Raw genomic sequence first — 25,005 nt, 5'->3', positions numbered from 1 at the left:
ACTGGTAATAGTCGTCTGAATAGTCTGGCTGAAAGCAGGGAATACCAGAGGAATGTCTATCTGTGTTTTATTGACTGTGCAAAGGCATTTGACTGTGTGGATCATAACAAAATATGGCTGACTCTGAGAAGAATGGGAATCCAAGAACACTTGATCATGCTAATGAGAAATCTATACTTGGACCAAGAGGCAGTTGTCAGTAAAGAGCAAGGAAACACTGCATGGTTCAAAATGGGGAAGGGTGTACACCAGGGATGCATCCTGTCTCCATACCTTTTCAACCTGTATGCAGAGCAGATTATCCGGGAGGCTGGGCTCTATGAGGAGAAATGTGGGGTCAAGATTGGTAGAAGATTTATCAACAGTCTTCGATATGCAGATGACACAACCCTGCTTGTTGAAAATGACGAGGACCTGAATCACCTGCTGCAGAGGGTCAAGGACTGCAGCCTACATTATGGATTGAGGCTCAATGTCAAGAAGACAAAGATTCTCACCACTGGACCAATTGGCAGCATCAGGATGGATGGTGAAGGGATTGAGATTGTACACAGCTTTAGTTTGCTTGGCTCCACAGTCAAGTCTTGGTACCAGCAGCCAGGAAATTAAAAGGCGCATTGCCACGGGAAAGTCTGCTGTTAGGGACCTCTTCAATGTACTGAAGAGCAATGGTGTCTCTCTGGAGACTAAGGTGCATTTGATACAGGCCATGGTCTTCGCAATCACCTGTTATGCATTAGAGAGTTGGACAATGAGTAAGGAGGATATTAGGAGACTTGATGCCTTTGAGCTGTGGTGCTGGAGAAGAGTATTGAGGGTACCATGGACTGCTAGGAAAACAAACAGATTCATCCTGGAAAGGGTCAAACCGGGTGGCTTCTTGGAGGCGAGGATTCTGAGGCTCTGTTTAACATACTTTGGACATGTAAGGAGAGACTGGTCCTTGGAGAGGGACATCATGCTTGGTAGGGTGGAGGGACAGCACAGAAGGGGAAGGCCCTCTATGAGGTGGATTCATTCAGTGAGTGGGTCAATTGGGATGGGTGTATCGGAGATGGTGCGATTGGCACAGGACAGAGTGGAGTTTAGGGCTATTGTACATAGGGTCGCTGTGAGTCGCAAGCAACTCGACGGCACATAACAACAACAACAATAGTCGTCTAATTCTGTGCCTACATAAAAAAATTACTAAGTTAAATCTTATGATATTTAAGTTACAGTTCAAAATAATAAAAACGGCAAAGATCCTTGATGAGATGGATTGATTCAGTGACTGGGGTAATGGGGGTAGGTGTGTCAGAGACAATAAGATTGGCACAGGATAGAGTAGGGTTTAGGTCTCTTGTACACAGAGTTGCTATGAGTTGCAGGTGACGCAACGGTACATAAAAACAACATCATATTCTATATAGGTCTTGGAATTCTTTCAATCAAATGTCACATTGCTTACTGCAATAATGGGCTGAAACACAACAGAGATTGTAAGGATGGCACGTGCAAGGTTTCTCTCCGTCATACATTGGAACCGAGTTGGACTTGACACAATGGCATTTCACAAGAAGATTCATTATGTTGCTGCATGCTGCATGCTGCTGCTGATTAACACTGTAACACGTTGCCACAAATGACGGTAATACATTGAAAATAGCACGGTCGTCAATTTAAACGTGTGCAGCAACACGTTAATCTCCTACGCCCCTTTTGAAGGGAGCTCTGGTGGTTTACTAATAAGGAGTTGAGCTGCTAATCCAAAGGCACATAGTTTGAATCTACCAACTGCTCTAGGGGAGAAAAAAGTGCAATCTCCTCCCGAGTGATTTACAGCCTCTGAAAACCCAGTGAAGGGTCAGATATGGGTCGGTTCTGACTCATAAATTGTGGTACATATCAACAACCACTCCTGTTGATGAAAATCTGGGTGCTGTTCATGATTTTATTTGCTCAGGGCGGGGTCCCCCTCCTATGAACAATGCAATTACAAATATTCTTTTACTGTCTTTTGTGGTACAAGAGTTTATCCTGGGTAAATACCTAGAAGAGAGTTTGCTAAGATGCTTATCAAAGTGCACCAAAGTGCGTGCCCATCAGTAATGTTACTGAAGATTGCATGCACTCACATCCTCTCCAACATTTGGTCTCTATGGAGCTTTGCAACTTCTGCCTCAGTATGGGCAGATATCGGGATCTCGTTGCATCTTGATTTGCATTTCCTTGATCACTGCTAATGATCCCTGCCTCTTCAGAGGTCTACTGGCCATCTGCATTTCCTCTTCTGTGAAAGACTTATCTATGTCTTTGGCAAGCAATCTGTATTACAGTTATAATTTTAGAATCTCTTTAACTCAAAAGGGGAAAGGATTCTATAAGCTGAAAAAAACAAAAGGACAAAGAAAGACTGGGAAACCTACATTTATAAAACTCTATGCCTCAGAAGACGTGCGGCCAGTGTTCCCTAGGAGAGACTTCATGTCACACACGCTGAGGATGTTACCTGGAGGCACCAGTGCCTGGAGAGGAACGTCATGCTTGGAAAATCAGAAGGTCAGCAAAAGACAGGAAAACTCTCAGTAAGATGAACTGACATAGTGACAGCAACTATCAGCTTAGATACAGCAATGAAGACGCTGGAGATGGCACAATACTGAGCAGGGGTTTACAATGCTGTATATAGTTTTTCCTTGGAGTAAAGGATTTTGAAGCTATGTCTCATACTTTGGGCACGTGGCCAGAAGAGATGGCTCCTTGGAGAAGGACATCATGCTCAGAAGGGTGGAGGGACAGCACAGGAGAGAAAGATTCCTGACGAGATGGATTCACACAGTAACTACGGCAATGGATGTAGGCGTATCTGAGTCAGTGAGTCTGGCTCAGGACAGGGTAGGCTTCAGAGGTGCAGTACATAGAGTCACTATAAGTCCCAGAAGACTCAATGGCACGTACCAACAAGAACAGATTGCTAAGAGTCAGAGCAGACTCGACAGTATCTAACAACAATATGCATCAAAAGACTCTATTAGAAAGGTAGAAAGGATGTCAGCAACTGGGAAAAGATACATGCAAGCCATACAACTAAAGGACTGGTATCTACGGTAGACCAAGCACGTGTACAGAACAGTAAGAAAAAGCTGGCCAAGTGTAAGCACAGGCAACAAAAACGGGAAACATATATATGAAAAAATGGCAATTTCCCCAGGAATCACATAAATGCTAATTTAATAATTCATAAGGCAGCTCTGATGTTTTTTAGTACTAAGGAACTGCATTTCCAGCACAAAGGTATGTAGTTCGAATCCATCAGCTCAGCCCTGGAAGAAAGATTAGCAATTCCTCTCCTGCAATTTGTCTCTGAAAACCCACTGGAGGATCAGTGGTCGGTCCTGACTCAACACAACATTTCATAAACTAGCGCCGACATGCAAAGAGCTCTGGTGGCCTAGTGGTAAGAGCCTGCACTGCAATCCCAAAGACAAGCAACTTGAATCTACCAGATGCTCTAAGGAGAAGAAAGGTGGGCATTCTCCTCCCGCGTGATTTACTGCCTCTGAGCAAGGCAAACAACAATAACAACAGAGAATTAAGAAACAAGCTCTCGTATGCAGACAGCATGATTTTCCTTGCAGAAAACACAGCTGAGGCGAAGCTCTTACTGTTGATAACTAAACACCAGCCCGGCAGCCTTCAGTATGAATTACACCCCAACATCAAAAAAACAAAAACTGTCATCATTAGACCAACAAAACTCATCGTGGTAAATAGAGAAATGATTGCAATTATCAAGGATTTCCTTTTATTTGGATCTTCCATCAACATTGGTAGAAGTCGTTCCTGTTGTTAAGTGCCATTGAGTCATATAGGACTCATAGTGACTCTAGGAGCAAAAGACCTGGACACTGTATAACTTTCATCATTTCTCCATGCAGAGTATCCAGAGGCAAGCTATTTCGGAAGTGGATGCCACTACTGCTTCCAAGCTTGTTTTAATCAGGGAGCTCTACCAAACACTGTCCACCATGAGTAACCATTATCACATTTGACACATCAGTGTCACAGTGTTCAGCAACACAGCAACCATGAGTTACCTCTGTACAATAAATGGACAGACCAGTGCTATACCTTTTAGAAGAATGTTTGAAAAGAAAAAAAAAACAATTAAAACCAGGCCTGAGGGCTGCAGGTTAAAATCACCCACCTTTGGCTTAGTTGCATCACTTTCCATTCATTAGGCTAACAGAGCTCTCTCACTGTTGTTGCTGGTGGTGGTGGTTGTTTACTGATGTTGTTAAGTGCCATCAAGTCATATAGGACTCATAGCAACCCTATCAACGAAAGACCTGAACACTTGTATAACCTTGATCATTTCTCCAGGTTCATAGGATTTCTCGAGGCAAGCTATTTTGGAAGTAGATGCCACTCCTGCTTCCAAGCTTGTTTTAATCTGGGAGCTCCAACACTGTCCACCAAGGGTAACCATTATTGCATTTGACACATCAGTAGAAGCTAAGAAATTAACATACTGCACTGGTCAACTATGTTACAAAGGACCTCTTTAAAGTCCCGAACAGAAAGAATTTCATTGTGAGGATTAAAGTGCACCTGCACTAAAACCACACTCTTTTTAGTCACCTCCTTTCATGTGAAAGATGGACAATGACGAAGGGAGATGAAAGAAGAACTAATGTCTCTAAATCATGGTATTAGTGAAGAACACTGAATATACCATGAAGGCTAAGTTGCTGTGTACCATCAAGTCAGAACTGACCCCAAGTTGACCCTGCAGAGGGTTTTCAGAGGCACTTAGTCACATGGGAGGAGCCTGCCCATCCGTCTTCGGGGGAGCTGAGAACAAATAAATCTGTCTTGCAAGGCACATGGCCAGATTGTTCCCTAGATTTCACTTGAGCTTGTTGTCAAGAGGGGCCAATCCCCTTCTGGGAAGAAAGGCATTATGCTTGGTAAAGTTGAGAGTTACTGGAAGAGGAAGACCCTAAATGAGACAGATGAGTTCAAACAGGAGAAACTGAGAGGATGGCTCAAGATTGTGCCATTTCATTATGTTTTACATAGAGTCACTTCAGTCAGATGCAACTAGACAACACCTAACAACAACATTCAAGACTAAACTTAAACCTTTAAAGATCCAGATCCAGAGTTAAGGCCATAAAGAAATGGAAGGACGTGCTCACTATACAAGTCAGGGCAGTGGCTGCTCTTGGAAGCAGGAAAAGGGCCCTGACTGGGATACACGACACAGAGAGAGGTTCTGCAGCTGCTGGCAAAATGTAATTTCTTGGCCTGGGTGCTGAGTACAGGATGTTTGCTTTATAATCATTCACTAAGCAAATATTTTCTTTGGTATCTGTGTTATTCTATGCAGAAGGGTTATAAAAACAAAATAGCTTATCCATCACACTTACCAAGTGGGGGAAAAACTAAACTTGACGGTAACACTCTAAAAAAATACGAAACAGTAGAAATATTCATTTATTTCTGGTGAGCATATACAAGCAGTTTGAACAGAAGAGATGTAGAAACATTTAAAAAGTACACAGCTCATTGCTCAGAAATTTCTCTTCTAGAAATATGTTGGGAAAACACTCAAAAGAAGAAATATGTAGGAATGCTCACAGCAGTACTGTCTGTTGTGAATGCAGTATCAGAAACAACCTAATTATCAAGAGAGAATGGAAAAAACATATATTGTCACACAACAGAATACTTGTATAGTAAGAAGATTACAGATATCAAGGCCAGTAAATGTTGTTGTTGTTGTTACATGCTGCCGAGTTGCCTGCAATTCACAGTGACTCTACGTACAACGGCTCTGAAGCCTGCCCTGTCTGAAACCAGTCTCACTGATTCAGAGACACCAACCCTCAAATGTCTCAGTTACTGTATCAATAAAAGGCATATACACCCATCAACAAACAAATGGATAGAGAAGCTGTGGTATATTCACACAATGGAATACTACACTGCATTGAAAAACAAGGAACTCATGCAATATTACTCAAAATAGGCGGCCCTGGATAACATTATGCTGAATGAAATATCTCAGTCACAAAAGGATAAATACTGCATGGTGCCACTGTTGTAAAACAGGACTGACATCAGGGTTGGGGGAAGACTAAGAAAGATGGGTTCAATAATGTATACTGCATTGAAACAGACAAGGGAGAAAACTGTTTAAAAGGGATATGTGATTAGGTCTTTTTGTCATGACAAGGAGTCCAGAGCAAAGGCTGCATAGTGGAGTGGACCTGGGGAGAGTTTGTAAAACAATGAAAGAATTTTTCTTTTACTTTTCCAAGAGGGTAGTGTACTATGGAAGAGGGTTGGAAGGGGAGAAATGTGCAACAATGAATTAATGGAAACCCAAAGTCTCTGTAAATTTTCATTGACATTAATATTTTTTTAAAAGGCATATACAACATCAAAGTTTTTAGTCTGTTGCATATCAGTTATAAAGGATCTGTTTAAAAAATTAATAAATCTCACAAATAATGTTAAGTGCAAAAAGGCTGCTACATAATACATTAAAATTATATTTTATATAAAGTTTTAAAACATCCAAATTAACACAAGCAAGAATATGTCACCTTGGAAATCTTCTAGGACAATACTTTCTTTTAGGATAACTAAAGTCAGAATTGCCTCAGCAAGAGTGAGTTGAGTAGGGCTGAGTTTGGTTTGGTAACTAGAATGAAGCAATAGAGTCATTTAAGGTGCAACTTGCAAGGAGATTCTCCCTCTAGACGTCTAGCGTGTACAAGAATGAGGGCCTCCTTAAATTCTGGAGTTTAGGTGTCTTGCCCATCTGACCCTGGATCTGGCCCTAAATAGAAGATATAGATTCATACTTGTAGAAGTAGTACCAAAGAAATGTGTGTGTGAACAACAAATATCATACTCAAAACAGCAAATGCAGAGATGCAAGAACAGTGTAACCAATGAGAGATACCAAGTCTATTGTTAAGGTTCCATTTATTAGACTGAGTTCTAGATAGACTGTATTATTCCTAATGTGGTATGGATTATATGTTCTTGTTGCTGTTGTTGTTAAGTGCCGTCGAGTCGCAGGCGACTCATAGCGACCCTATGAAGGAGAGTCCTCAACGCTTGGGTGTCTCTCATCCTCTCTCCAGGTCCATAGTTTTTCCGGAGGCAAGCTCTTACGGAAGTGGATGCCACTCCTGCTTCCAAGCTTGCTTTAATCGGGGAGCTCCACCCCACTCTCTGTCCGCACTGGGTAGCCAACCATTAACATATTTGACACATCAGTGTCACAGTGTTCGGCCTCACAGCAACCACAAGCGACCACTGTACTGCAACTTGTACACCAGGACTATATGACCTAGAGGAATGTCTGCATCTTAAGAAAATTTTAAATCATTTACTTTGAGTACATTTTCTCATACACCTTTTCTTTAATGGTTTAGAAAAACAATTCTCTTTATATTACTGAAATGAGTACATTAGATTTTTTTAAAGTTCTGTACTTTTAACCAAGTAAACAAGAACTCCCCCAGGCTCCATAATTTGGTCTAAGGTCCATTTCTTCACATTGTCAGCAATGTCTTAAATATCCTAAATATTTGTGGGAAATAGATGTATTTCAGTTCCTCATTAAGCTAAAATTATTAATATGGCTATATATTATTTCCGGGAGCTCTGGTGGCCTAGTGGTAAGAAGCTGTGCTGTAATCCCAAAGACAAGCAGTTCAAACCCACCAGCTGCTCTGAGAGAGAAGGACGAGCAATCTCCTCTCATGTGATTAACTGCCTCTGAAAACCCACTGAAGATCAGCTATGGATTGGTTCTAACCCAACAGTATACAACAACAATATATTATTTCTGTCATTTTTACCAAAGCATAAAGAAATGTTTATGGCTTTTTGTTTTTTGTTCCCAACACAAGAAACTTTTAACAGAAATTTTAAGGTGCTTGATAAAGCAGTACATGACCGTAACGAGCATTGGAAACACTCAAGCTTATCTTCACATTCTGAAATACTGTCTTTTGGTCAACCAAACCATACCATCTTGGATCTGCTGAGCCCTGTCTGAAATCCCTAATTTATAAACATCTCAGTGATAACACTGGTCTAGTGAATAACGCTCTCAATTTTATTAGACCAATAATGGTTTTGTTGCATTTTGGGGGGGGGTTTGTTTTTTTCTTTTACTTTGCTTTATGACTGACAAAAAGGTAATAAGATAATGTTGTTCATATGTGCTTGCATCATGACCTCAGTCTTCGGCCACATTAAAACTTAATGTGTAGTTTCTCTGCAAGAATCTTTTTATTTATAAAAAAAAGAACCTTTTTATTCTTCTACACTATTTGTCTAATTAGCAAGATTCACTTAGTTCAAATAAGATAACAACAACAACAAAAAAAAAACCCACACCACAATTAAACAAGGCACAGGTAAGACTGCAGAGTATTCCAATATAAATGAATAGGTAAGATTACATGGTGACACCCCCCCCCAGGTTGTGGTGCACCCACTGTTCTCACCAAGGATTGAGCTTACCATGAGAGGCCATCAGACATACAGATGGACTAAGCTATCAACCTATGGATTAAATATTAGTGATTCTCCAGTGCTCATCCTTTTGTGTTTACCCTGCCATTTGGATCATTTTGCCTGCTTCCACATGGTGACCTGTTGTTATGAGGCATCAAGTTGCCGGCAACTCACAGTGACAACAGCTCTGAACCCTGTCCAATTCTGAGCCAGTATCACTGTCTCCAGTACACCTGCCCCTATTACCCCAGTCACTGGTTCAATCTGTCTCATCCAGGGTCTTCTCCTGTGCTGTTCCTCCACTTTTCCAAGCATGATGTCCTTCTGCAATGACTGGTCCCTCCCGGCAACATGCCCAAAGTATGTGGGATGGAGCTTCAAGATAGACCCTTGCCTAAAAAGAGCAACCTGGTTTCACCCTCTCCAGGATGAACCTGTTTGTTCTCCTGGCAGTCCACGGTATATTCAGTACTCTTCTCCAGCACCACAGCTCAAAGGCATCAAGTCTTCTTCTGTCATCCTTAGTCATTGTCCACCTCTCTGATACATAATAAGTAACTGCAAAGACAATGGCCTGGATCAGGCACACCTTAGCCTCTATACTGAAAACGTTGCTCTTCAGTGCTTTGGAGAGGTCCCTGGCAGTAGATTTTCCCAATACAATTAGTCTTTTGACTTCCTGGCTTTTGGTACAAGAGTTTTGGCTGTGGAGTACAGCAAACTGAAGTTGTTAACAAACAGTTTTCTTGGCTTTAGTCTTCATGGAAGTGGATCATGAACTTCCCTTTAGTAGTGTTGCCACAGAGTTTTAATCCCCAACCTTTACGTTAGTTACTGTTACGTGCTCTGGAGAAGAAAGATGGTGATTTCCTACCACACAATTTACAGCCTTGGAAACCTGCTGGACAGTTAGCGATGAATCAGTTTTGACTTGATGGTGATAAGTAAGTGAGTGACCACTGAACTGATTTGACTCAGAGCAATCTTATATGACAGGACAGAACTGCTGCATGAAGTTTCTAAGGCTGTAAACCCTTCTGGCAGCTGAGTGTCATCTTTGTCCCACAGAGCAGCTGTGGGTTTGAACTGCCAATCTTTCTGGAAAGGAGCCCAACTGTTAACCATTGTGCCACACGAGCTCCTCAGCCACACAACAATAGAGAAAGTACTTCTCTGGCAAGGAGAAACAAAACAGGTAGTAATAAAAGTTAAAGGGGGCTATAGAGAGTCTAGAAAAAGCAGCCACCAAGAAGTTAGAATGGCTGAGGTTGAAAAAATATCTGCAGAGTCTCATAAATTACACACACACACAAATTACTGAGTACTAGTTGATTACAGAGAGGTTACAGAGATGGTGAATTCCAGCCTCATGATTGCAGCATGCCAATTCTGCAATTTTTATTGGAAGCACAGTCCTGCTTATACACAAAAATTTAATATTATATGTGACATCTTAAAAGTATTATTTTCATTAAAATTCATTCACAAGTAAATCTCTGTACTGCCTTGGAAAATTCTGTTGTCAAGGACTTCTCTAAACTATGACTATGTAAGGATATCAATTTAAAGACTAAGGTGCGGAACTGAGCTTCTCTCATCTCTCCATCCCTCAGTCAGAAGGGGCCCAGACACACTTCTGGAAGACCCAGCAAGTTGGCCATGCACGGAGAACCTCAAGGCCAGTTCAAACTTTAAGTTGGTGGGCGATAGTGTACTGGAACAATGACATTTGTGAAACATCACATAGCTGATAAATTCAAGAACTATGTAGCCACCTTGGGCATGGCAGTCCATCCCCTTGTGTTCTACCAACAAAAGACTGATTAAAATCAATATGTGGGATACAGCTGCCCAGGAGAAATTTGGGGAACCGAGGGATGATTATTATCTCCAAGCCCAATGTGCCAGATATGTTTGCTGTTACATCAAGTGTTCCCTACAAGAACGTGCCTCACTGGCATAGGGATCTGGTTCATGTTTGTGAACATATTCTCATTGTGTAGTGTGGCGATAAAGTGGACACTAAGTGCAAGAAAGTTAAGGCAAAATCCATCATGTTTTACTAAAAGAAGAATGAAGATACTATGATATTTCTGCCAAAAGTTATTACAACTTTGAAAAGCCCTTCCTTTGGCTTGCTAGGAAACTAACCAGAGACCCTGACATGGAGTCTGCTGCCATGCCTGCTCTCACCACCAAACCACCCCCGGCCCCCAGAAGTTGTCATGAACCCAGTTCGGCAGCACAATATGAGCATCATTTAGAGAATGCACAGATAACTGCTCTCCCGGATGAAGAAGACATCTGCGAAAGATCAAAGTTGGAGCCCAGCCTCAGAGGTCTAGTTTTATAGTTTGGGTTTGTTTTTTTTTTATATAGTTTTATAGTCCGGTGATGCCACCTATCTGCCAATTTATTATCTACCTAAGCAGAACGCGTGCTAATGTTTGGGATGGTGGGCTTAGGAGTGAGTGTGGCAATTAAAAAAAATCTTTCATTTCTTTGGGCCTGCATATTTAGCTGTTTGGGAGCACTTCTTAAGTTCCAAATACAAGACTGCTCACAGTCACATCACAGTATTTTGTGGTGAAATCTTTATTTGTTACTATCACTCCCATTCCCTTTCATTTAACACCAGAAAAAAGTTGCATTTCAAAAAATAAACAAAAATAAAGACTAAAGTGCATCTGATCCAAGCCATTATTTTTTTAAGCCATTATCTTTTTCAATTGCTTCCTACCTATGCATCTGAAAGATGGACAATGAATAAGGATGAGTGAAGGTGACTCAATGCCTTTGAATGCTGGTGTTGGAGAAGATGAATGAATACCTCATGGACCGACAAAAAAACAAACTGGTATATTTGAAGGAAGTGCAACCACAGTGCTCCTTAGAGCCAAGGATGCTGAAACACTCCATTTTACATACTTTGGACATGTTATCAGGAGGGGCCAGTCCTTGGGAAAAGGATGTGGGGAAAGGGGGAGGACCACAGAAACAGAGGAAAATCCTCAAAGAGATAGACTGATCCAGTGTAACAAAAGGCTCGAGCATGTCAGAGATAGAGGGGAAGGCACAGGGAGGGCAAGATTCTGATCTGTTGCTTATAAGAACATTAGGAATCACAGTCAACGCCACAGAACCCAACAACAACATAATAGTTCTGTTATCCATACTTCAAAAGGCCTAGCATTTTAAAAAAGAAAAAAAGTTATTTCAATTGATATTCAAAAAAGCCCTTACTAAAATTCTACACCCAAAAAAATTAAACATTTGGTAAAAATATAAATCAAAACCAGAAAAACACTTCCTTAAACTGACATAAGACATCAAACCAAAAACCTCCAGCAAGCCCCATATCTAACAGTGAAACAATGGGAGGATTCCTACGGGGCGGGGGAAGGTTAAAAATGATCATGATTGCCACTGTTAACATTTGTACTGTAAGGTCTAAGCATTGCAAGAACAAACAACAAAAGTTAAGTGGTAAAACGTTTAGAAAGAAGTTTGATCAACTAGTCCAGTAACAAAACAGACAATCTGCTACAAAAACATAGAATAATTAGCTTAAGAAAGAAAAATGAAATAAAATTAAAACACAAGATCCGTTTCCATTTTGGTCATAAATAGTATAGATAACGTTCCGAGCAGGTCTCACGTTACAGGCTTGCTGGGTGAGCAGCACAGACTCTTGAGTGCACGTCTCTGCAGGGCAAGAGAAACACAAAGCAAAGAGGTGGGGAAGCAGGAGGCACTGGATCCAGACTCACTGCTCAACACGAGGCACCATGCTGGAGTTGAGTGAAAGCAAAAAAGCAATGCTGCAAGTCTCTGCCGCCAAGTGTAATTGATATAACGCTCCAGGCTTCAGAGAGTCGAGGGCAACCTGATGTCCAAGAGTAGAACCAACACATGCACAATAATCTTGAGAGTTGATCTAAAATAACCCCAATGCCCTCAAAGGGCACCTCTCAGGGACCACAATTATCATTCTGATTGGAGACTGGAGTCCAGTTGACCAATAGAAGTAACTGAAATATCAACACATAGGGAAAGCTGAAGACAGCAAGAAGAAAAACAAAACCAAAAATATTCTTAAAATAGAAACTCCCAAACGCATGACAAAACATAATGCTAAGAAAGACTGCCAATGAAAGCAACAATTGTAGTATGAACTCATTCCAGATGACGTTTAATTTACTGAACAATTTGAGAAACTTCAAAGTACATTTATACTCAGAAGTTCTGGTGGCATAATCTGAAGTGTGCTGTGCCACTGAGGAAAAGGCAGGGCATATTCCACAGTTCAAATCCACCAGCAGCTCTTCCCTTAAGATTTGTTGTTGTTGCCGCTGTTGTTATGTGCCACGGAGTCACTGAGACTCACAGAGACCCTGTGTACAATAGCTCTGAAGATCCTCAGCCAGTTTCACTGTCTCTGACACATCTGTCCCCATTTCACCAGTCACTGTGTCAATCCATCTTATCTGGGTCTTCCTCTCTTGAGCTGTCCCTCTACCCTGCCAAGCATGATGCCCTTCTCCAAGGACCAGTCTCTCCTGGCCACAAAACACTAAATATAAATTTCTTAGTGAAAAACAATCTGAGAATTCTCCACACTGTATCATTCCAACTATATATATTCTGGGAAAAGCTAACTGTGACGACAGTAAAAAAAAACACAGTGACTCGTTAAGAGCTCAGGGGAAACAGGGAGGTGACTAGGTAAAGCACAGGCTGTTTGTTGTTAAGGTAGTAAAACTATACAACTCTATAAGGGCTGAGTAATGACAATATGCATCTGTCAAACCTCATAAGCTCTACAACCCAGAGAGTAAACCCTAATGTAAACTATGGAGTTGAGTCAACTCCAATATTGATTCAACTATAACAATTTATGTAGCACAGGAATGCAAGATGTTAACAACAAGAGTGTAGGAAAGGAGGGAAGCATCTGAAAATTCTTTGGTACTTTATGTACAGTTCTTCTGTAAATTTAAAATCCTCCATCAAGCCAACTAATGGCAATTCTCTACCACTTTTCCAAGGTCTTTACAGGAGGGAAATGACTATTTTTCTTCAGTAGAACGATGGTTATACATGAAAGTTATACACCAAACTTTTTGGTTAACAGCCCACCACTGCAATGTGCTATGCCACTGGAGCTCCTTGTAAACCTAATTCCATTTGATGCATAAAATCTATTATTAAAAAAATATATAACCACAGAAAAAGTCTGCAGTGAAAAACAAGCTGAAAGAAAACAAAAGTAGGCAGGAGTAGAAAAGAATTCGAGGTTTTGAAAACGAACACCTCACTCATTAAAGTGAAAATTCAATGAGGTACCAGCCTTCACCTGCATCAGAACAGCAATTTAGGGGCAGAGAGGAAGGAGGTCATGGGTGTTGGCAAGACTGTAGAACTCTAGAACACTCATCTATCACTGGTGGGAACATAAAATTGTATAGCCACTCTGGGAAACAAATTAGCAATTCCTCGAAAGGTTAAAAGTGGAGCAACATACAACTCAGCAATCCCAATCCCTGGTGCACACCCAGAAGACAAAGCAGGAGAGGAAACAGCACCTGCACAACACAGTGCACAGAGACCCTCTTCTAACAGCCAAAAGATGGAAGCACAAGAAGTGTGCATCACCAGATGAAAGAAAAAACAAAACGTGCATACACACAACGTATTCTTACCCAACCTTAAAGAGAAATTAAATCCAGAGCCACACCACCCAATGGATGAGCACTCAAAATATCATGTTGACTGATACAGTTGCAAGAGCTATAATGACATAGTCCCAACATTCTATGACTTGACTACAGAGTTGCAACACTGTATGTCTCAGTTATATGATATAAAGAGACATTAAGAAAATAAAGGTTATTTTAAAAATGTAAAATAAAGATTATTAGTGAATATCAAGGGTCAAATGAAGGGATGGGAAGTTTCTGCACAGGGAGGCGATAGCAAAATTTGAAAGAACAGTGAAAATAGGTGTACAACTTGAAGAATACTGTTGTTGTCTTCTCTGCACCAGGAGCAGCTTTCCTGCCACAGCCCCTCCCTCATCCCCTGAAAATGCAGGCCTGCACCAAGTCTGTCTCCACCCCCTTCCCTGGTCAGGAGGCCTCTGAGCTGCTGAGCCGTCCACTGTCTGCAGTGGTGCTGAAACCACAGAGGCACTGACAGATGAGAATTTCAGCTGCTTCACAGTACCGCATTCCTTGATTTCATGTACCCCAAGTCACAGCTTCCAAACCAGCACTATCTCAAGGGATACTGACACAGCAGCCAAGTTTGTTGGGGCTGGGGCTGCCACTGTTGGAGTGGCTGGTTCTGGAGCTGGGACTGGGACTGTGCTTGGAAGCCTCAACATTGTTATCCATGAATCCTTCTCTGAAGCAGCAGCTCTTCTACACCATTCTGGGCTTTGCCCTTTCAGAGGCCATGGGGCTCTTCTGCCTGATAGTGGCCTTTCTTATCCTCTTCGCCATGTGAAGGAACCATCTCCACCTCCTACAGTTTGTTGGGTGCCCCCTCATCCCCATGTCTCATCTGCCCTCTATGATCCTTTCCCTGTATCTCCCCAGGCAAAAGAGATTGGCTCAGGGTTTGGCAAAGGAAAGATAAATAAATACTGTATGAATAAGAAAATATTAAAAAGAACGAAATCAATTATGAATTTGTGAGGTGGCACATGTTTTGTTATGTACATTTTTAACACAAAAACAAAAAAAGTAACTCAACGAACAAATAAGCACAAGAATTCACAGAGAAAATCAGCAATCTAAAGGCAGCACTGAGAACGTGGCCCACAGGCAGAGAGATGAGAAAATATATGAAAGTGAAGTTAAAATAAATACATATATACAGGATGCATGAAGACATTATAACATACTGCTCATATTTTTATCTTAATAAAACTAAGGTTTGGAAAAATTAAGAAGAAGCAGTATTTATAAGAGAAGAGACTAAAGTGTTCTAGAATTTAAAATGTAATTTTTCATATCTAAAGACAGTCTAGGTATCAAGGAAAAACAAATATGAATCAGTCTATACTGAAACCTATCGTTAATAAAGTGGTGCAAGACACAAAAGACCAGATAATTACAAATAAATGGCAAGGAGAAACTACAAGAGATTTTTCAAGTAACAATAGCAACCACAAAAAAAGCCAGAAAGAAGGTCATAAGTACTGAAGAAAAAGAACTACAGCCTAAGATTTTATACTTTGGGCACGTTGCTAGGAGAGGCTATTCCTTGGACAGGGATATGATGTTGGGAAGGAGAGGAAGACCCTCAGCCAGGTAGACTGACACAATGGCTGCTGTAAATGTTCATTAAAAAGACAAGAAAGACATAAACTTGTTATTGTGAAGTAGTTAAAATGAATAGCAGAAAGAATAAACCAAGAGAGCTGAACAGAAGATTTCAAAGGGCAGCTCAGTGAGACAAAGCAAAGAGGAACATCAAAAGAGAAGAGCTCACTTGGTAGTTCTCAAGAGGAAAGAACTTTTTTAAAAAAAAAAAAAAGCAAAACAACTCAAGCCTTGTGAAAGACAGAAGGATTCTATGCACAACATATTGAATAATGCAGGAAGCATCACAAGAAGATGGAAGGAATACAAAGAATCACTGTATCAAAAGGAATTGATTAATGTTCAACCATTTTAGTAGGCAGCATATGATCAAGAGCCAGTGGGATTGAGGGAGGAATTCCAAGTGTACTGAAGGCACTGGAGAATAACAAGGTTCCAGGATTTGACAGACTATCAGTTGAAATGCTGAACAAAGGAACATAGCACTGGATGTGACTGCTCATTGGTCTATGCCAAGAAGCTTGAAAGACAGCTACCTGGCCAGCTGACTGAAGCGATTCAGGTCCAGGACCCTTCCACAGAAAGGTAATCTTTGTTCAATTCTGCACCATCCTCATGACCTCCACTGTGATCATGCGAGCCCACTGTTGCAGTCGCTGGGCCAATCCATTTTGTTAAGGGTCTTCCTCTCCTTCACTGACCAAAGACCAAGACGCCGAACTACATAAAAATGGATTGGAAGATGACTCATTAAAACCTCCAATATGCAGATGACACATGCTCCATTGTTGAACAAAAAAATCTCAAAGGACTAACCGGTGATGATCAAAGACTATGTCTTCACTGTAAATCACACAACAATATAAAGTAAGCATAAGTCTAGAAACTAGATCAATAGACGACATCATGATAGAGAAAAGGCTAAGGTTCCCAAGGATTTCCTTTTACTTAGATACAATCAAAACCCATGCAAGCTGCAGCAATCGAATGATGTATTGCAATGGGCAAATCTGCAACAAATGAACTCTTTAAAGTCCTAAAGAGCAAGGATATCACTTTGAGGACTAAGGTGCACCTGCCTCAAATGATATTTTTCATTGCCTCACCTACACAAATATCACAAAAGTATGTTAAGGGAAGGGAGCTCTGGTGGCTTAGTGGTGAGGAGCTGTGCTATCAACCAAAAGGGTCATGGTTTCAGCTGCTCCACCAGAAAAGGTTGGGCAATCAACTCCCCTGCAATTTACTGACTGTGGAAACCTACTGGAGAGTCAGCTGTGAGTCAATTCTGACTCAAGAGAAAACACCACCACCACTATGTTAAAGGAAAACACAATATCACAATCTCAGCAGCTTAAAGTAACAAAGATGTATTTCTTCTTACATTATACATAGGATGAAATAGCTACTGGTTTCTGGCTCTGCTCCACGTCTTCATTCCAGGAGAAGGCCGAAGGGGCAGCATACCCCACTTTTGATGTGGCACTCTTCTGACAGAAGGAGGACAGGCAAACTGACCAAAGTGTGCAGTAGTTCTCAAAGTTTCCACTCAAAATTAAAGTTGTTCACCACCATTCAAATTTCTCTGGCTAAGTCTTAAAAATGAGGTCAAGAAGTACATGCTCCCTTACAGGTAAGCATATAACTGGGAGCAAAATTACATTTGACTACAAAATCTATAGTACCAAGTTCCTTATCAGTCGGTTTCCATTAGATTAAGAGATAGTAACCAGTCCAAAATCTTAGTAAACAAAGGCTTGTTATTAATTTGCCTTATATAACGGCTGTAGGTAAGCAATGACAATCTTACATGCATCATCTTCATTCTAAAATCTAAATGGAAGAAACTTAACACTATTTGGGAAGTGTCATTCTCAGGGAAGAAGACAAAGACAGCTGGGTAGGTAAACACAAAGTTCTGAAATTTAAAACTTTTGTCCGGATGTGGTATGTGCTCCTCCCTCATTTTTCATTAATGAAAGCAAGTCACGTGGCTAAATATGACATTAATGTAGTAGTAATACAGTCCTTTACTAGAAGCTATTAGTAATCCATCCCAAAGGACATGGATGTTTCTGTCTTACAAGTATGGAACGTACAAATAGTTGGGAACAAGATCTGAACTACCTCTATTTTACCAAAAACAAAGAAAAATTAATAAAGAAAAGCTTACCACAAACACAAAAATAAAAGAACCCAAGAAAGAAAAAAGAAGAAATCAACAGAAAACAAAGAACAGATTAATGAAACAAAAAGTTGTTCTCTGAGGAGAGGAGGAGAACCTAAATCCCAGAATACTTCATTGTACTCATGCAAACCCTATACATGGACCAAGAAGCTGAGGCTCAAACAGAACAAGAGAACACTGCATGATTTAAAATCAGGAAAGGTGTGTGTCAGGGCTGTAGCATTCCTTTACACCTACTCAATCTGTATGCTGAACAAATCATCTGAGAGAAGCCACTGGACTCTAATGTACAAGAATGTGGCATCAGGTTTGGAGGAAAATTTAACAACAACTAGCATTATGTAGATGATACAATTCTGCTTTTAGAAAATGAAGAGGGCTTGAAACACTTGCTGCAGAACAAATGGGCTACAGAATGGACTGTATCTCAACATCAAGAAAACAAAAATCCTCACCACTGGACCAACAGGCAACATCATAACAAACAGAGAAAAGACTGAAGTTGTCAAGGATTTAATTTTACTGTATCTGCAATCAAAATCTGTAGTAACAGCAGAAATCGAAAGATGTGTAGCACTGGAAAAATCTGCCATAAAGAACCTCTTCAAAACACTTCAATACAACAGCATCAGTTTAAAGACTAAGGCAGACCTGATCCAAGTCATGGTACTTTCAACTACTTCCTATGCATCTGAAAGCTGGACAATGACTAAGGAAGACAAAAAAAAAATAATAAAAATTAATGCCTTTGAGTTACAGTGTTGGAGAAGAGTATTAAAAATCTCATGGCATGTCAAAAGAACAAATTTGTCTTGGAGGAAGTGCAACCAGCATGCTTCTTAGTAGCAAGAATGGTGATATGTCATACTCTGGGGATGTTGTCTGAAGGGGTCAGTCCTGGGAAAAAGACATCATACCAGGAAAGGTGGAAGGTCAATGAAAGAGAGGAAGACCCTAAACAAGATGGACTGACGCTGTGATTTTTAACAAAGGGCTTGAGTGAGTATGTCAGAGATTGTGAGGATGGTGCAACACAGGACAGGTTCATGTGTGCTGTTCACAGGGCTGCCATGAATCAAAGCTGATAACTAACAACAAAAACAGAGGGGTTTGTTATTATTTTTTTTTCCAAAAAGGTGAAAATACCAGTATTGGAGATACGGCAGAGATTTTTTTTTTAAGTAAAACAGTAATATATACATATTTCAAATTTTAAAATCAGTAACTTTTATAAAAACAAAATGAAATTATTAAAATTGGCCAAAGATGACAATAAGCATTAAACACCCACATAATGGAACACTACATAGCAGGAAAAAATAACAAAGGATTTGTAAAGTTAGACACAACATGGGAGAGTCTAGAAGAGCTTTATGTTGACTGAAATAGTCAGGCATAAAATGTCAAATACTGCATAAGACCACTACTGTAGAAACAAGAGGGTAATTTAGGGGAGGGAGGAGGGGAGAAGAACAGAAATGGAATGGGGAGACAAAGGACACAATAAGGACCAAGACAAGGGAGAATCACTCTGGGAAATATCAAGATAAAGAAAATACAGATATTGCAATTAGCAAACAGAAATGAGATATGCATCCTTTTAAAAGGGAAAGGAGAGAAGGCATGTAGAAGAAGGAAGAGGAAATCACTAGGACAACAGAGAATAGTGAGGGATGTGGGAGTGAAGAAATAAGGTGCATTAGGGACTTGAGACAGGGAGATATAAGTATTAGATAAATAGTAATTATATAAAACTGCACAGAAATTATCTTCTAAAACAAAACTTATATGAGTGATTATATAAAAGTGAATAATGGTGTAAAAAAAAATTTTTTTTAAAAAAAAAGCATGTATGGAGGCAGTCTTTGAGACCAAGACCCGTTGTCCTTCACAGATCTGCAATAAAGTGCTGTTATGAATATTGCAATCTGTCCCAAAAAAAATTTAAAAAATAAAATAAAATAAAAAAACATGTAAAACATTAACATATACTTCAAAATTTAAAGCAGATACCTTCTATAAAACCAAGACTAACTGACCAAAATTGATCAGCGAAGACAATAAACATTTATGCCAAGTGCCCAAAAAGTTAACAGGCTCACAGTTTTATGAGTTTAGATGACTGTAGAGGAGAGAACATTCTTAAGTGCTGAAAAACTAGTTATTCAAACTGAAAAAAAAACAATAAACAAACAACAAACCCTCACAGTTTTATCTCTTTATTATACTACAGAGAGCTCAGGTGGCAAAGTCAGGAAGGAGATGCACCGCTACCCAAAGGTATGTGGTTCAAGTCCACATATCTCGAATCACATTCTCGAACCTGGGAGGCAGTTCACATCCACTGCAGCTCTGTGGTTTTGTAGAAACAAATCCCACATGAAAAATCAAATCTTGTCCCTTAACAAGAAAAAGGTAAACAACCCAATCACAAAATGGGCACAGGATATGAATTAGACACTTCACCAAAGCAGACATTCAGATGGCAAACAAATACATGAAAAAATGTTCAAAATCCTTAGCTATCAGAGAGATGCATAACAAAACAACTATGAAATATCATCTCACCCCAGCAATAATACAAAGTTCAACAGGCCAGTAAACAACAAATGCTGGCAAGGTTATGGAGAGATTGGAAGTCTTGGTGGGAATATAAAATGGTATAGCCACTATGGAAGGTAGTCTGGTGCTTTCTCAAAAAGTTGAAAATAGAAATACCATTTGACCCAGCAATTCCACTACTAGGAATATACCCTAAAGAAACCAGGGCCGTGACTCAAACAGATGTATGTACATCCATGTTACTGCTGCATTACTCACAATAGCAAAGAGATAGAAGCAACCCAACAGCCCACCAACAAATGAATGGATAGAAAAACTATGGTATACTCACACAAGGTAATATTATGAAGCATTGAAAAACAATCAACTTGTAAAACATTATGCAACATGGCGAGCCTGGCGGACATTATGCTAAGTGATATATCTCAGTCACAAAAGGACAAACACTGTATAATATGACTGTTATAAAACAGGACAGACATGGGAGGGAGTTGGAGAGAATGGGAAAAGAAAAGATAGATAATAAAAACTGCATGAGAACAGATGAGGGGAAGAACTGTCCAATAGGATAATATGATTAGGAATAATATGTATGACAACAATCTGGAACAAGGGGTACACTGGGGGAGGGGTGGGGGAAAGGAAAGAAAATGTTCAAGAATAAAAAACAATGTAAAAAAGAAAAATAAAAACTTTCAGAAGAAAATACAAGACTATATATTATAAATACATTATTAATCAGGTAGAGAAAATATTCCTAAACCAGATATATCAAAACCACCCATTCAAGGGTAAATTTTTTTGTAAATATGACATTAAAGTTGGAAATCTGTATACCACAAAGGGCATTTTTAACAAAGGGCAAGGACAGGCCTCAGACAAGCAGGTATGAGTTTCCGAAACCCATACCTATCAAATAACTGGTATCCACATAGTCTAACTGTCCCTCAGGGAGTGAACGGAAACAATCTATGATTTAAATCTACAATTGAATACTACTCTGCAATTAAAGATAAATGAACCAGATCCAAATGTACCAACATGATTAACTCTCCATCAATTAACAATGAAAACACGCACCCCCTTGGCTTCGCAAGTCTGCTCACTACAGCAGTGTCTGAAACAGTAAAAGACTATGAACACCCCTCAACGTCCATTAGGAATCAGAGGATTAAATAACCTACAATGTATACACTCTACATAGGGGACTGTGCAGTAATTAGGTAGATCTCTCTATTCCAAGAAGCAAAGGTAGCCTCTTAGGAGGAAAAACAAGGTGCAGAACAATATATACAGTGTGATATCATTAACGAGGGTGGGAGGAACCTGGTCTTTTCTGTATTACCTATAAACTAGCAAACAAATAAAACCCAAGCACACTGATATTTAATATTTCAACTTGTGGTGACCCTAGAGAACAGAGCAGAATTGTCCAACGGGGTTTCCAAGGCTGTAAATCTTTATGGGAACAGACTCCACATCTTTCTTCTGAGATTAGTGGATTCAAAACGCCTTTGAATTAGGAGCCAAGCACTTTATCACTCTATTACCTGTCGTTGTGTGTATTGTAGAGTCAGAAATGACCAACAGCTGAGCCTTCAGCAGGTTTTCAGAGGCAGTAAATCATACAGGCAGAGTCTGGCCACCTATCTACCAAGGAGCAGCTGGTGAATTCGAACCACATACCTTTGCATTCGCAGCACAATTCCTTACTACTTCATGAAAATGCGCAGAAAAGGTCTGGGGGGAGAGGTATCGCAACAAATTGTAAGAGCAGTTTCTGTGGAGAAGGGAATGGGGTGAGGCGGGTTTTTGTCGGTCTGCCCTGTTAGAGTGTTTTACAAGCGAGTGCACTTTCATGAACCACCAGACACACTGCAGCAGACACTGTACACTCCACAAATCCAGGGGCTATGTTCCCAGCGACTGATGAGAATGACACCCCTAAAGCTAGGCAGCACTCAGCCTGCACAACTAGATGCCACAGCCCTGATGCATGTGCAATTAGAAATGAATAAACTGTAGGGCAGGCTGACTTTCTTGAATGGTGGAAATGTTCTCTATCTTGACAGTGATAATGGTTACAAAGTACAGACATTGGCCAAAACCCAAGAGTACCTGCGAAAGCTGTGCATTCATCACATATAAACTACACCTCAATAAAGTTTCTTTTTAAAGCAAATATAAGTAGCATAAATAAATGAAATCTATTCTTAGGAAGCCTGGAACAAAGCACCCAAAACTGTAGAATCTGCTGTCTGTTGTTGTGTACCGTGGAGTGGGAACGGACTCACAGCTGACCCTCCAGCAGGTTTTCAGAGGCCATAAATGGTGCGGGAGGAGACTGCTCATCTTACTCTCACAGAGCAGCAGGTGGATTCAAAGGCTCAGGCGCCTTCGGGCTGGCAGCTCAGTTTTTTTACCATCAAGCCATAGCAGCTGCCTGTGTAGGACTGATGCACACCAAAACAAAAACTTCAGATACCCTGCAATACAGCCTCTGAACTAAAGAGAGTTTAACTTATCTCTTCAAGACTTTCTCACTCACTCCAACTCCCAGCCAGTCAGAGTGTAACTGCCTCACAGGGTTTCCACCGCTGTGATCGTTAGATACGCAGAAGGAGTCCTCTTTCTCCCACAAAGCATCGAGGTGGGGTTGCACCACTGCTTTTCTAAGTTAGCAAGCAAGCACTTAATCACTATGTCACCAAGGTCCCCTCACTGATAAACTTTAATTAATAGTACCCTCTGATGGCCTAGTGGATAAAGAGTTGTACTGCCAACCCAAAGGCAAGTGGTTCAAATCCACCAGCTGCTCTGTGGGAGAAAGATCTAGCATCTCCTCTGCTGGAGTTTACAGCCTCTGAAAAACTGCTGAGGGTCAGCCATGAGTTGGTTCTGACTCCACAGCAAGTAACAACAAAAACAACACATTTAATGTGTAAAACAAGCAAACAGTAGGTTGAGATTCTATTAGTTGAGGTCTAGCTTTCTAAATAGAATGTCTGTTATTTTAGGCATAGTGGACACGCAAAAACCTTGCTAGCATTACCTCGGCTACGCAACCCCTTCAAAGATAATTCCACTTAGGTATGATAAAAATCCTCAGAGAACTCATAAAAGGTCAAGTTTTCATTTGGCAGACAAAGTAACCTAACAGGCACTGCAACCCAGGGAAATGAAACAGCAGCCCAGAGCTCAAGTCCAAAAATCTAGCCAAGGCAGTGGAGTAGAATTCCAACTCTTTTAAGAGCGGAGGCACGAACATTTTCTTACTACAGATCTGAGATCCAGGAGCCAAGATAAAAATGAAAAGATGTTCTCCAAACAAAAGTGCTTTCCTTTCTCCCTAAGCGATAGAAAAAGCCAATGAGAGAAGGGCCAAGATCGAAGGCGCTCCAGCAATTGCCTGAGAAACAAAGTTGCTCACAGCCAATATGCACTAAGCGTGGGAAAGCCACAGAATGGCCACAAGAAATCACAATTCCACACTGCTTTCATGTGCCCAGATTGAAGGCCCTGGGTTACCTCACATATGGCTGGGAGGAAAAAAGGAACTGAGGAACCGCAAGGAACTTGAGGAACCATCAGCCATCGCTCACAGGAGAGGGACTGACAGAGCTCAGGGTAAAGGTAGCACAACCCTGTTTCATTCATTCATTGCTCAGCTCTGCGGACCAAGCACTGTTCTGATGGGCTTCTTCTGTTTGCCAAGTTTTAAGTTTTTTCCTTCTACGTCTTGAATGTTATTCAAAAGAGCTTGCAAAACTCCCCCAAATTTCTATCCTAAGCTTCTCTTCTCCTCTTTATCCCCAAACCAAGCTACTTATGGGTCAAATTTTCCTCAGACTGGGAGGAAATAAGACCTAAAATGAACAAACATGGGGCATAAATGTCAGCGCTGTTTTACGTTTTATATTTTATACAGATATCCTCACACGCAAATTGTCAGTCAGCACCTAAGCAACACATCATGGCCGTGTGCGTGACACTAACCTGAAGCCCCAGTGCTGACTATGGTTCTCTTGCCCACAGTAGCTAATCAATAAACCCTTTGCTCAGAAGGTCTTCCTAATCCCAAGGCCTGGCACGGAAATTTAACAGCAAGCCTTGGCTAGCTGCATCCCCCCCTCCTCTTCTCAGGACACTTTCCTTTCAAAGGTGACCTCGGTGGACAGGTTCACAAGAAGGCGCCTCGGAAAGCAATGATTTGGGGTGATCTGACACAAATGCTCTTCCCTCTGCCAGGGCCTGCCTGCCTCACCTGCCCTCTGCCAGGACCTGCCTCATTCGCCCCCTTCAGCACCTTAGCAGACAGCCTCTTCGTCGCGAGCCGGGGCTCTGGCAGCATCAGCCCGGCGCCCGCAGCCCCAGTTGCGCGCTCCGCGGCCGCGGCGC

The sequence above is a fragment of the Elephantulus edwardii genome, unplaced genomic scaffold, assembly GCF_000299155.1.
Source record: "Elephantulus edwardii isolate Elephantulus edwardi_28Jun2011 unplaced genomic scaffold, EleEdw1.0 scaffold00009, whole genome shotgun sequence".
NCBI lineage: Eukaryota > Metazoa > Chordata > Mammalia > Macroscelidea > Macroscelididae > Elephantulus > Elephantulus edwardii.
The sequence above is the reverse complement of the archived record's forward strand: the minus strand, read 5'-3'. Positions refer to the sequence as shown.